General features: G+C 43.9%; 1 long non-coding RNA gene across 1 annotated transcript; it reads left to right on the top strand.

Annotated features, from left to right (window-relative positions):
- The first annotated feature begins 402 nt into the window (after positions 1-402).
- LOC144103884 (uncharacterized) lies at positions 403-2620 on the top strand. The gene is made up of 3 exons (XR_013308353.1): positions 403-445; positions 1981-2129; positions 2548-2620. It is a non-coding gene; the product is annotated as an uncharacterized LOC144103884 (long non-coding RNA).
- The last annotated feature ends 7541 nt before the right edge of the window (positions 2621-10161 follow it).

The raw sequence follows: 10161 nt of genomic DNA, 5'->3' as shown, positions 1-10161 counted from the left end.
AGGCTTTAAGGGTTAACGTTGAAGTGACGCACAAACAATAGAAAGATGCAAAAGACCCCATTGAACATGGATGGTTGAATAAATACAAAGAGACGCACTTCTTTTTCGCCCTGTTTTGCCTCTTCCAAATGAACAAACTAGCTAAAACCGCCGCTCTTCATTAGCTCCAACACCCTGGCGCCAAAATTGAGGTTCGCACATTTATTGAATCAAGTGGTTACGCAATAACGAGAATATTCATCTAGAGATCAACACCGTTTTCTCATCTTCTCCGTATTGCACTACAAGCCTCCACCAGCTGTGTTCTCTACGTATTCGTCGCCCTTATCTGTGAACATAGGCCAACCTGGCGACCGTACGTCATCGGAGTTGAATGAACTCCCGTAAAAAAAGGACGTGGCAGAAGAATGCCACATTTGGATTTTATAATGCGAGTTCGCAATAAGTAATATTTTATTTCTGATTATTCATTTCACGAATATTTGTTTCTGATGTTAAAAAACTGCTGTGCTGTTCCTGCGATGCGCATTGGGCACGTTGTCGCTATAATCGTGGGCGCATGTTCAGAAAGGGAGTTAGCACTTCGGTTCAGAATAAGTGGCACAATAAGAAGAAAAGTAAACAAATTCAAAGTGCTTGTACTTCGTCCTTTCGCTGCCCCGAGAAACTATCGAAGAGCGAACATCCCGTTTGGAATGCTATATTTTAGGAATTTATACTACACAAAAACGATGGTATTGAACATGATTGTTTTACAAAATGCTGAGTAGAAGTCATTCATAATGTATCACCTAGAATGTTAGTGTCTCTTAATAGAAAACTACTTTGTGTTCAAACGCCATTGATTCTATGAAATTATGCGATTAGAATCTGGAAGCCAAGCCATTCAACTTTAGAAAGTCCCCCTAGCTTAGAGTGAATAATTATATCAGTTGTTGATTTGAAGTTCAGGTTATTTTTCATATGATAAAATTGTATGAAGATAATTGTATTGTGGTGAAATGTTCAATATTCTAAAAAATAAAGTTCATTGCAACGTCTCTTAAACATTCGTGCTGAAGATGCACTCATATAAAAGCGGTGGTTGCCTTCTGCAAAATTGAAGCTTCGGCGGTCTGCGGTATAACCCGGGAACCCATAGAAGGAAACGAGGAGAGAAGGCGCAGAAAATCAAGAGATTAATTCTTGAACAGCCTCTTTTTAAGCAAGCCGCCAGTTTTCCTAAATCAATCATCCAATAAACAATTTTTTCTTAAACACCAAATGTACACGCAGTAAAACTTTAATGGAAACAGCATTCTTTGCACCTTCGTCCATCACTGCATTTGCTGGTTTCAAACAAAACATTTTAAATAAATTATCAAACAAATAGAGCACTTATGCCCCGGTTAAATTTTTAACCGGAAAACTACGGTACCCAAGCATGACAGAGATTTATAGCCGAAAAACTGTTTACATGCTTTGATTAACATTCCTTCCCAACATTTTAAACTTCGCTCACAAGTGTACGCAAACACATAAACTTTGTTAGCAGTTGTTAGTATTATTGCACGTGATTATTATAATCGTTCTCTAAATGGGCTAGTATTTTACGTTTTCGCGATTGAATTCTGTACAGCTCTCTTATACGCCTGCAACCTCGAAGAGATATTTGCACCGATTACGAATTTCGGAGAGAGAGATAATAGAGGAAAGAAAAGGAGGTTAACATGTAAAAGGTTCCCGTTGGCTGCCCTGCACTGGGGTGAGAGGGATGAGAGGGCTTAAACAATAAGAAGTAGAGCAATGTGTTCTGTTTTGATTGAGGCAAACAATGACAAACGCAATGAAAGTCACAGGTCGCCGCAGCTGTAGCCTGCACATTTTGAGGGCTGCCGAACGCTACGACCTGAGCTGAAAATATCAACAGTCCATCAATAATGGGAGGCAGACAGGCGGCGCAGACATTCCAGCGTGTAGAAAGGCTGCTTGCCGTTGCAGGCGATAATGTTGATGACAACGTAAAGATCGGACTTCTCGGAAGGATGAGGCTGGAGGAAGCCTTGTGCCACCTATTGGAGAGCGGCAAGCACTCGATTGAACAAATCCAGCATTTGCAGTGCATTCTGTGCAGCTGGCAATCCAACGAGGTGAGTCAACAAAACGTTTTCGCTGATGCTGAAGTCCAATTAGTTTAGAGTAACGTCATATTTGCTGACCACTTGGGTAATATAGACCAGCAGAGCTGTTCACTTAGTCTACACGTGTTTATTTCAGCATTTCTTCATTATTGACAGAAAATCTTTGTTACAGTTAACAATCTTATTAGATACACATGAGTATTTCAGCCTCTTATAGCTTTTGTGTGAAATATTACGCCTCACAAAATTTCGCGCGTGCAAGAAAAAGTATCAATAATGCATTTCAGAAGAAAAGTTACGCGGAAGAGCAGTTAGTGCGCAAGAGGGACGGCTACGCACACCGCACGTGCATTCACTCGCCTGAAATACTCTGCTCTTCGACAACATTTATCTGGGTCAGGTTTTAAAATGAGGTGTCTAATTGTAGGTCCAGTGCTGCGGTGGTCGTCACTGCAGCAACGTCAGAGCAGGAACAAAACGTGGTAGCAGGATATGACAATCGTGTGAGTAAATTAGTCTTTAAGCTTAGGGCGTCACGTATTGTTCATAGACACTGCTAGTTTGATCGCCATGGTTTTCAGCGCTTATTATGCGCCTCTTCGTTCCACATGACAGCGTACCACGCGGAATAATTAAGCATCCCCAGTAACAATATATAAACCCTGCGCACCTGCACCAGGTCTAGCAAAGTGTGTTAAAAATATTTTTTTTCCATCTTTCAATGCAAAGGGGTGTTACAACACAAAAGTTGCAATTGATGCTGCAGCTCCTCTTATTGGAATAAATTTTAAGAGTGTCGCATCTCTCTCGTTTGAATCCGCGGAGTATTTCTTCCTCCATTGAAAAAAAAAAAGCTGTTCCTCAAAAGGGATATTTGCATCGAGATATTAACTATCGCTGCTCCGCCGCTTCCCATTGGCGCAGTCCGCTCACCAGTATTGCCATATTTTTCTCAATAATGCCCTTTCCACTTTTACTGCAGATGAGCACATCACATAATACAGTGAAGCTCATGTGACACTGGTTTATGGTCGGCACCATCCGACTCTATACGATCCCGCCTTATTGAGTTCTATTAATGGCACATCAGCTGTTACGGAAGAGTCGATATGAAAAATAATCACTATATTGACATTAATCATTCGGGGTTTATGTGTATTTAATAAGTCTCGCCTGCACCCGGCACTCGGTGAGTGTGGTTCAAATTGAGGGGACACAAAAGTATAGCACACGACCAAACATCATGCGTCAAAACATCGCAGCGACGAAACAGCGGAAGGACAAAACAGCATGGCTTAAAAAAAAGCATAAGGAAAATCAGCACCATTCGAAACAGCACACCGGACAAAACAGCACAGCGACAAAACAGCACGAAGACAGAAGAGCGCAAGTAAAAACAGCACGACGACAAAATAGCACTTCGGGGTATAGTGTAGCGCTGCTGTAGATGTGAGACTATCACAGCCATAAAAAAAAATTTCAAAATCACAACACCTGTAGCAGCGACATTTAGAGTTAGCGAGTGCTCGTTCCGCGGGTTCATTACGAAACAGGGCTAGCTCATTCCTTCAGGAGCAGCGTTGCTTGAACTGTGCATATGGCAGAACTGGTGGTTATAGTTATTCCTTGCTTGCTTGAAATTCCCTGCACTTATTCTACAAATCTGCTCAAAAAAGTGTCAACTTTGTTGAAAATTGATGTTATGAAGAAGTTATCTTCCAAGCGAAAAATTCAGTGGTGATAAAGTGTCGCGAAAATTCATTTTTAAACATAATTCTGTTTGAAGTGCAAAAACCAGCTTCACTATAAAATTGCCTTCAAGAAATGCACGCTGGTGCATGAATTTTCAGGGCAGTTGGGTTGCCCGTTTCACAAAGTACGGTAACTGCCGGTCAGCCTCAGAAAACCATTGTGCAGTGTCCAGGTTAAACATCAAACAACCTCGCGGAGGGGCGGTTCGGCCCGGGCAATTCTGTCCTCGCAAAACGTAAGCATCACATACTGAATATATTCTGTGCATGAAGGCCCTGTACCTTGCTCCAAACACTACTGCACAGCATTCGATTGCCGACAGCGCCAGTTTTGAAAAATGAGGACTTTTTGTACATCCAGAGCCCTAGATCGGACGCATTTGTCCAAATTCAACATAATGATTGTCAACCCGCAGAATAAATGCTTCCACAACAATTTCTTTAGCGTTATTTATTCCATTACCCGCCAGAAAAGTGTGTATTTGAGATCACGAATATTTATTCTACTCTGTTCATTACTTAGTATGTGAAAGAAGCACGCGCTAACTTCAAAGGTCGCTGCACTATTTATTGTGATTTATCGTTCGTTTATGGATATGATTTATCACCACTCCAGTAGCGCTGCACCGCACTCTAATGTGCCGTCTTTTCGTCGTGCTCTTTCTTCCCTGCGCTTTTCTTTCGTCCTGCTCTTTTTTTCGCTGTGCTGTCTTCTCGTTATGCCATTTTGTCCAGCGCGCTGTTTTGACTTTTGCTGTTTCTCACTGGGCCGTCATGTCGCCATGCTATATTTCTCTGTGCTGTTTTGTTGCTGTGCCGTTTTTCCCGTGTGCTGTTGTTTCGTGCGTTGTTTTTTGTGCGCTGTTTTTACGCAGGCTGTATTGTCGGGTGTTGTTCTTTCATGGCGCCACAACTTCCATAAAGCTCGTTTAACAAGCAGTTTCAAAAGCACGCATAGGTTCTATCTACCGGTTTGCACTGTCAAATTTTTTACTTAAGAGAATCTTTCCAGCAGTTGTACACGAATAGGCTTTAGGTGCACCGAGTCTCATGAAATTATTTACAATGATTTGTTATAGGAATTTTTTATCGGCGCCCACCTTGCTGAGAACGCGGCCGAAAACTGTCGAAGTGGGGCCTTGTGATAAGAATACCGGAATAAGTATACCGGAGACTGTTTTACAGCATTTATTAGGCTTTCTTAGCAAGGAACCACTGTGGTAACACACACTGAAAAGGTGTCCGGAAAGCGTCATATTACTCTTCCATTTCATAAATGTAAAATAAACCTCGAATTTCAAATGACCATTTTTTTTTCGTTCAGAATTTCCTACTGCCATATTTTCCGCTGCCAATGTTTGCTGTCATCAAATGCAAGATTACTTCATGCATTCATGAAATACTTAACGCATTATTCGCAATTTCATTTTACTTATTAGTTCAATAGAACAAATAAACGGTCTTCACTGTGACATATTCAAGCAAGGCTTTGCGTAGGCTGCAAAGGCCACAAAAAAACGTTACCCGGCAAGCGTGCTTAAATGACTGCTGCGTTGCGCTTTGCGCATACACTATATTTATTGCAAATTGTGCGGCACAATTTTCGAGAGTCGTGGTTCCTTGTGCAAAATTTGATTCGCGTGGCGCTTTGTTTTACCGCAGATTACCTCTATTTTTTGTCTCAACGGGCGCGACGTTGCATTTAGATGTGAAGGGTATCACGCAAGATCCCAATCACTGTGCAGTTACAGAACAAAAAAAATACAGGGCAATCAGACATCTCATATTACTACCATGAGAAAGCAGTTGAATGTGTCCTCGATGGTTAATTGTATGCTGTAAATCTAATGAATGCTTTTTCCTAACCCAAGGCATCCAACTAGCGACATAATGATTATGAGGATGAAGTATTAAAGTTGCCGGTAGTGGCTGGTGAGCGGGGCTTCTGGAGAGCTGGGGTAGGATGAGAAACTAAATCAAGGGCGCCAGTGGGTGGGTGGGTATCCCCGTACCTAGTTAGTACAAGTAGGGAAGTGGTTTGTGCTTGTGAAGTCCAGGTGAATTACCCATTGAGTCATCTAATTCTATTTGGCCGTCATTTTTTCTTCGCGCTCGTGTCAATTAAATGAGTGGAGGCATTGTGGACAGTTAGTGTAAGCGAGTTGGTTGTATCTTATTGGCTGGAGTGTAGATTTGATGACGGGTGGACATTGAGATGAGTTGTTGGACGGTAATTCTGGAACGAGGGCGTTCGATGGTGTGGGCTGGGAAGGTGTATGGGGTGAGGCGGTTTCCGGATGGAGGGAGACATGGCCAGTTATTTACCTAAAGGGAGTGACTGTTCAGTAGTCCTGCCGACTGATGACTTACCTCTCTGGGATTACAGACAGATGAGGTCATTATTGCACTGTGACAGTACAACTCCTTTTGCAGTAAACGGACTTCGAGCATCTGCTCTGCAAATTGCGACCGATTTTTGTTAATAAAAGATATTAAATACAGCCTCCGATTTTGCCATTCTACGTGTAATCACACCGTAATTTTGTGCCATTTATGAAATCATTTGCTCCTGGATGCTGTCTCGATCTCTTTGTTTTTCATGTTTTAGGATTTTTTCACAACGTTTCTGAAAAATTCCAGCAATACATTGGTTCCAGCTAGCTGTTCGTAACAAGACACATCTGTCGAAGTGCGAGTGAGAGCTCGTAATAGAGGCCTTCTTTGTATTTCGTTCGTCCTTCCACGCGCGAGTTCATATTTCTCCAGATATGTCTTTTGAAATATTATTCTTTAGAACTAAGAGGTAGTGGTGGTGAACAGCATTTTTCGTCTATATGTACAAAGAGGTGCTCGTGGGAAGGCCCTTAGTGGGTCTCGCCGCTTACAATACCAGGCGGAGTCCCTGATTCCGGGACGCAGTTGGTCCTGACCGCTGCGTACGTCCACCGAACCAGGGCCTGTTGGGCCGATTTCGCCTGCATGCCCAAACCATTTGAAAATGTGGGCCACCTCCCCACAAAATAAGCAGTAGTCAAAACAAGAAAAGTGCTTTAAGACCGCCAGACACAGCAGGATGTTCGTAAAGAGCTTAAGGAGAGCTCGCTCGCCAGCTTTACGCCGCTCCTTCATAGTAACCGGGTAGCTCCGGTGTTCGGCACGATAATGCTCAGTAACATCTTTAAAAGAAAGTAGAGGGTGGTTATCTGAGTTAAGGGCCTCCCAAGGAAGGCCTGATGCGCGGCAGCTGAGTGCGCGGGCTGCCTCATGGGCGGCTACATTACCTGGAAAGCCTTGGTTGGCCGGGGACCCTTCTGATTGAGCGATGAGCTGGATCCCAGTCGAAAGTACTGTGGTGAAAAAAAATGGTGAGCAAGTGGAGCGATCCAACCAAAATCAAAGTTACGATAGGCTCCGCGAGATGAATGTAGAGGCGCGATGAGAGGCTATGAGGGCGATTGCTACCTCCTCTACATGAGTTCAGCTGGTCGCTCTGAACGATCAGCCATCCACCTGTTTTTCCTCGTGTATTACTGCAGCCGTGTTCCATTCCCCCCTGGAGTGCCAGGCGCCTGCAATGTAGATGTAGACGACGTGTTTCTTTGAGCCATAGTGGCAGTGCTGGGCACCCGCCCTCGCCTTGTGCCCGCCATTGTGGTCCTTGTTCAACTTAGTCGGAAGGGGTCGAACGTAAAGGGCCCGTCTCCACAGTCCGGGCACTCGAACCTGTTCTATTGTATGGTGGACATGCTTGATATGTAACCGGTCCAAGGGTCGGCGACGGGACACTTTCTGAACGAGACGCGTGTATTGGTTAACGAGATGCGCCTCGCGAAGTTTCCGTTAGGTTTTCACAACCACCAACGGAACAGTCGCGCGTTGAAAGTGCAGGTCCGGAGGTTGATCGCTCTCAAACATTTTGTGAAGTACAACCTCCAAGCAATCTTCGTCAAGTTTCCGTAAGCCGAGGTAAGGAGTCAAGTACAGTACTCGACAAATTACGAAGGCATAAGCGCGCCACACCGCATCCTCACTCCGCAACCCTCCTCCCTTGTTGGAAACGCGGCGAACTGTGCAGTTCACGTGGTCGCCGACTTTGCGGAGTTTGGAAAGGGTCGTGTCTGCCTTGCGATGCTGATTAATGAAAATACCGAGCATTCTCCTGCCCTGTGCTGCACGACTAGGACGGCTTACGAGATAGAGAGCTGAATGGAGATTTTGCATTTCGGAGAATGTCAAATATGCACAAATTCAGAATTGGACGGCGATCACTGGAGGCCGCAGTACGTAGCATAATGGTGTGCAGTGTTCGCCGCTGGTTGTGCAGGCATTCCTCCATCGCCCCTACGTTTCCCACAGTAGCTCAGATGGTGATGTCATCGACGCACAGTGCATGCTGAATACCGCCGACACCCGCCAGCTGTACCTGGAGGTGCATTATCGCAACATCAAAGAAAAGCGGTACAACACAGCGCCTTGTGGCTTGCGCGCACTGTGGCCGATAGCCAACACCGTGATTACAGAAGAACTACAACTACTACGACACCAACGGCTTTCCGACCAAATAATCTGTATACATTCTCCCGTAATAGCAAATGCTGGCGGCCGCTGTAGCCAGTAGCGGCCCGGGGTACCTTCTCCAGAGCGGTCTGCTACAGTGACTGGTGGTAATATTTCATGTTTGATTGAAATCACAACAACACAATGCCTATAAACATTTAATTAAATTTGAAATTTCTCTTCGAAGGACGTAGCGCGCAAAGAACTGTGAGATAAAGTGGTGCAATTACTGGAAGCAAATTTTGACGCGCTGAAAAATGGTGGAGGACGTGCTACTTTGCTCTCTATTCTGCGAAAGGTTACTCGCTGCGTTCGCTATACCAAAATAAAATCTTTGATTTCCGACGCGTTAACATGTATTCATTTGAAACCCAGAAATCTGTCCCAGCCCCCGCCACTCTCAGAAAGCTGCGTCCTCATTATACACTCCACTGTACAATCCGCCCTACAGGTTTAGGCATTGAATTAGGGGTCTCAAATGGTTTTGTTCTACACATTCTAAATCGGCCGCCAACCAGCTCGACGTTCAGTGCTTTGATTGCCCCTTGGGAGGGAGTGTGGCATTCGCATGAGCCTCGTGCTTACTTGTGAAAATCTTCATACGTTAGCAAAGTGATTGAGGTAGAGAGGAAGGAAGGCTATGCTTTGAAGGATTCCCTTTGATGAATTTTTTTAAAGCTTTCAACAAATGCTTCCTCTCAAATGTAAGGAAACTAGTTACTTGTGAAGCAGCTCGTCAGTGCAATATCAGCATCTAGTTCCTTGAGACATTATCAGATCCTTGTGAAAAGCCGGTAGGCAGAGGATCTAGATATAATCCGCACATATTTGAGCGAAATTTTTGATGCAAGAACTTACAAAAAAGCATTTTGTGCAACATTAAATGCTGCGCTTCAATCTTCCTGTCAGCTACACACGAAGCTGGGTGTCAGTCAGCTGCATTCCAAGCAGCTCACTGATATATGCTCCTCGTTGCTTCTTTAAGGGCAATGGAACCGTTGAAACGCACATGTGTGCTGTAGTCTTTTTTTATTTCCTTTTGATAGAAACCTGAAGCGCTTAAACTAAAAAATGCCTACGTTTGAATTGTTGCATTAACAGCACGGTCATAGCACGTGCAAGTATATTCTTAGCAAATCTGCTCGATGGAATGGAAAATTTCCATCGATACTGAAGGAAACAGGGCGACGACATTAAAGATTATTCACCCATACATGAGGAAGGAGCGTCTCTGAACCGCTGGCCCTGGACATACGACAAGAAATACTTTATAGATTCTACCAAGAAGCAATTTTTTTCAAGTATTCAAGGTGATTAAAATATACTAAAGAAAAAAAAAATTTGGGCTATTCTGCCTTTTTCTACAGGCGTTCTGCTATAGCCACTGGACACATAATTGGTATTATAAATTTTTAAAGCTTTGTGATAAGTTCCTAAGCAAGTGATTACCGTGAAAAGCTGCACACACTCTGCTTTGAACCCTTTCACCATCTCTAGCATTTTACCCTCTAATTTCATAATGTCATCGGACAACACGTAATTTTCTGGTGCACGCCGCTGATGCGCTATGATGTGCTGGATACGTTGGCACTTCACACAGCTCCGCTTTTTCCTTTTGCATTCAGTTTATAAACATAGCGCACTCATTTCACAGAGCTCCGCGTGATTTGTGCATCTTTCCGCGCTGTAGATTGAAGTTGATGGAGACCGCGATTAGTAGTGCGCAGCGCGAG

Source organism: Amblyomma americanum, chromosome 9, assembly GCF_052857255.1.
Source record: "Amblyomma americanum isolate KBUSLIRL-KWMA chromosome 9, ASM5285725v1, whole genome shotgun sequence".
NCBI lineage: Eukaryota > Metazoa > Arthropoda > Arachnida > Ixodida > Ixodidae > Amblyomma > Amblyomma americanum.
Note: the sequence above shows the minus strand (reverse complement) of the source record. Positions and strands in the feature narration are given on the sequence as shown.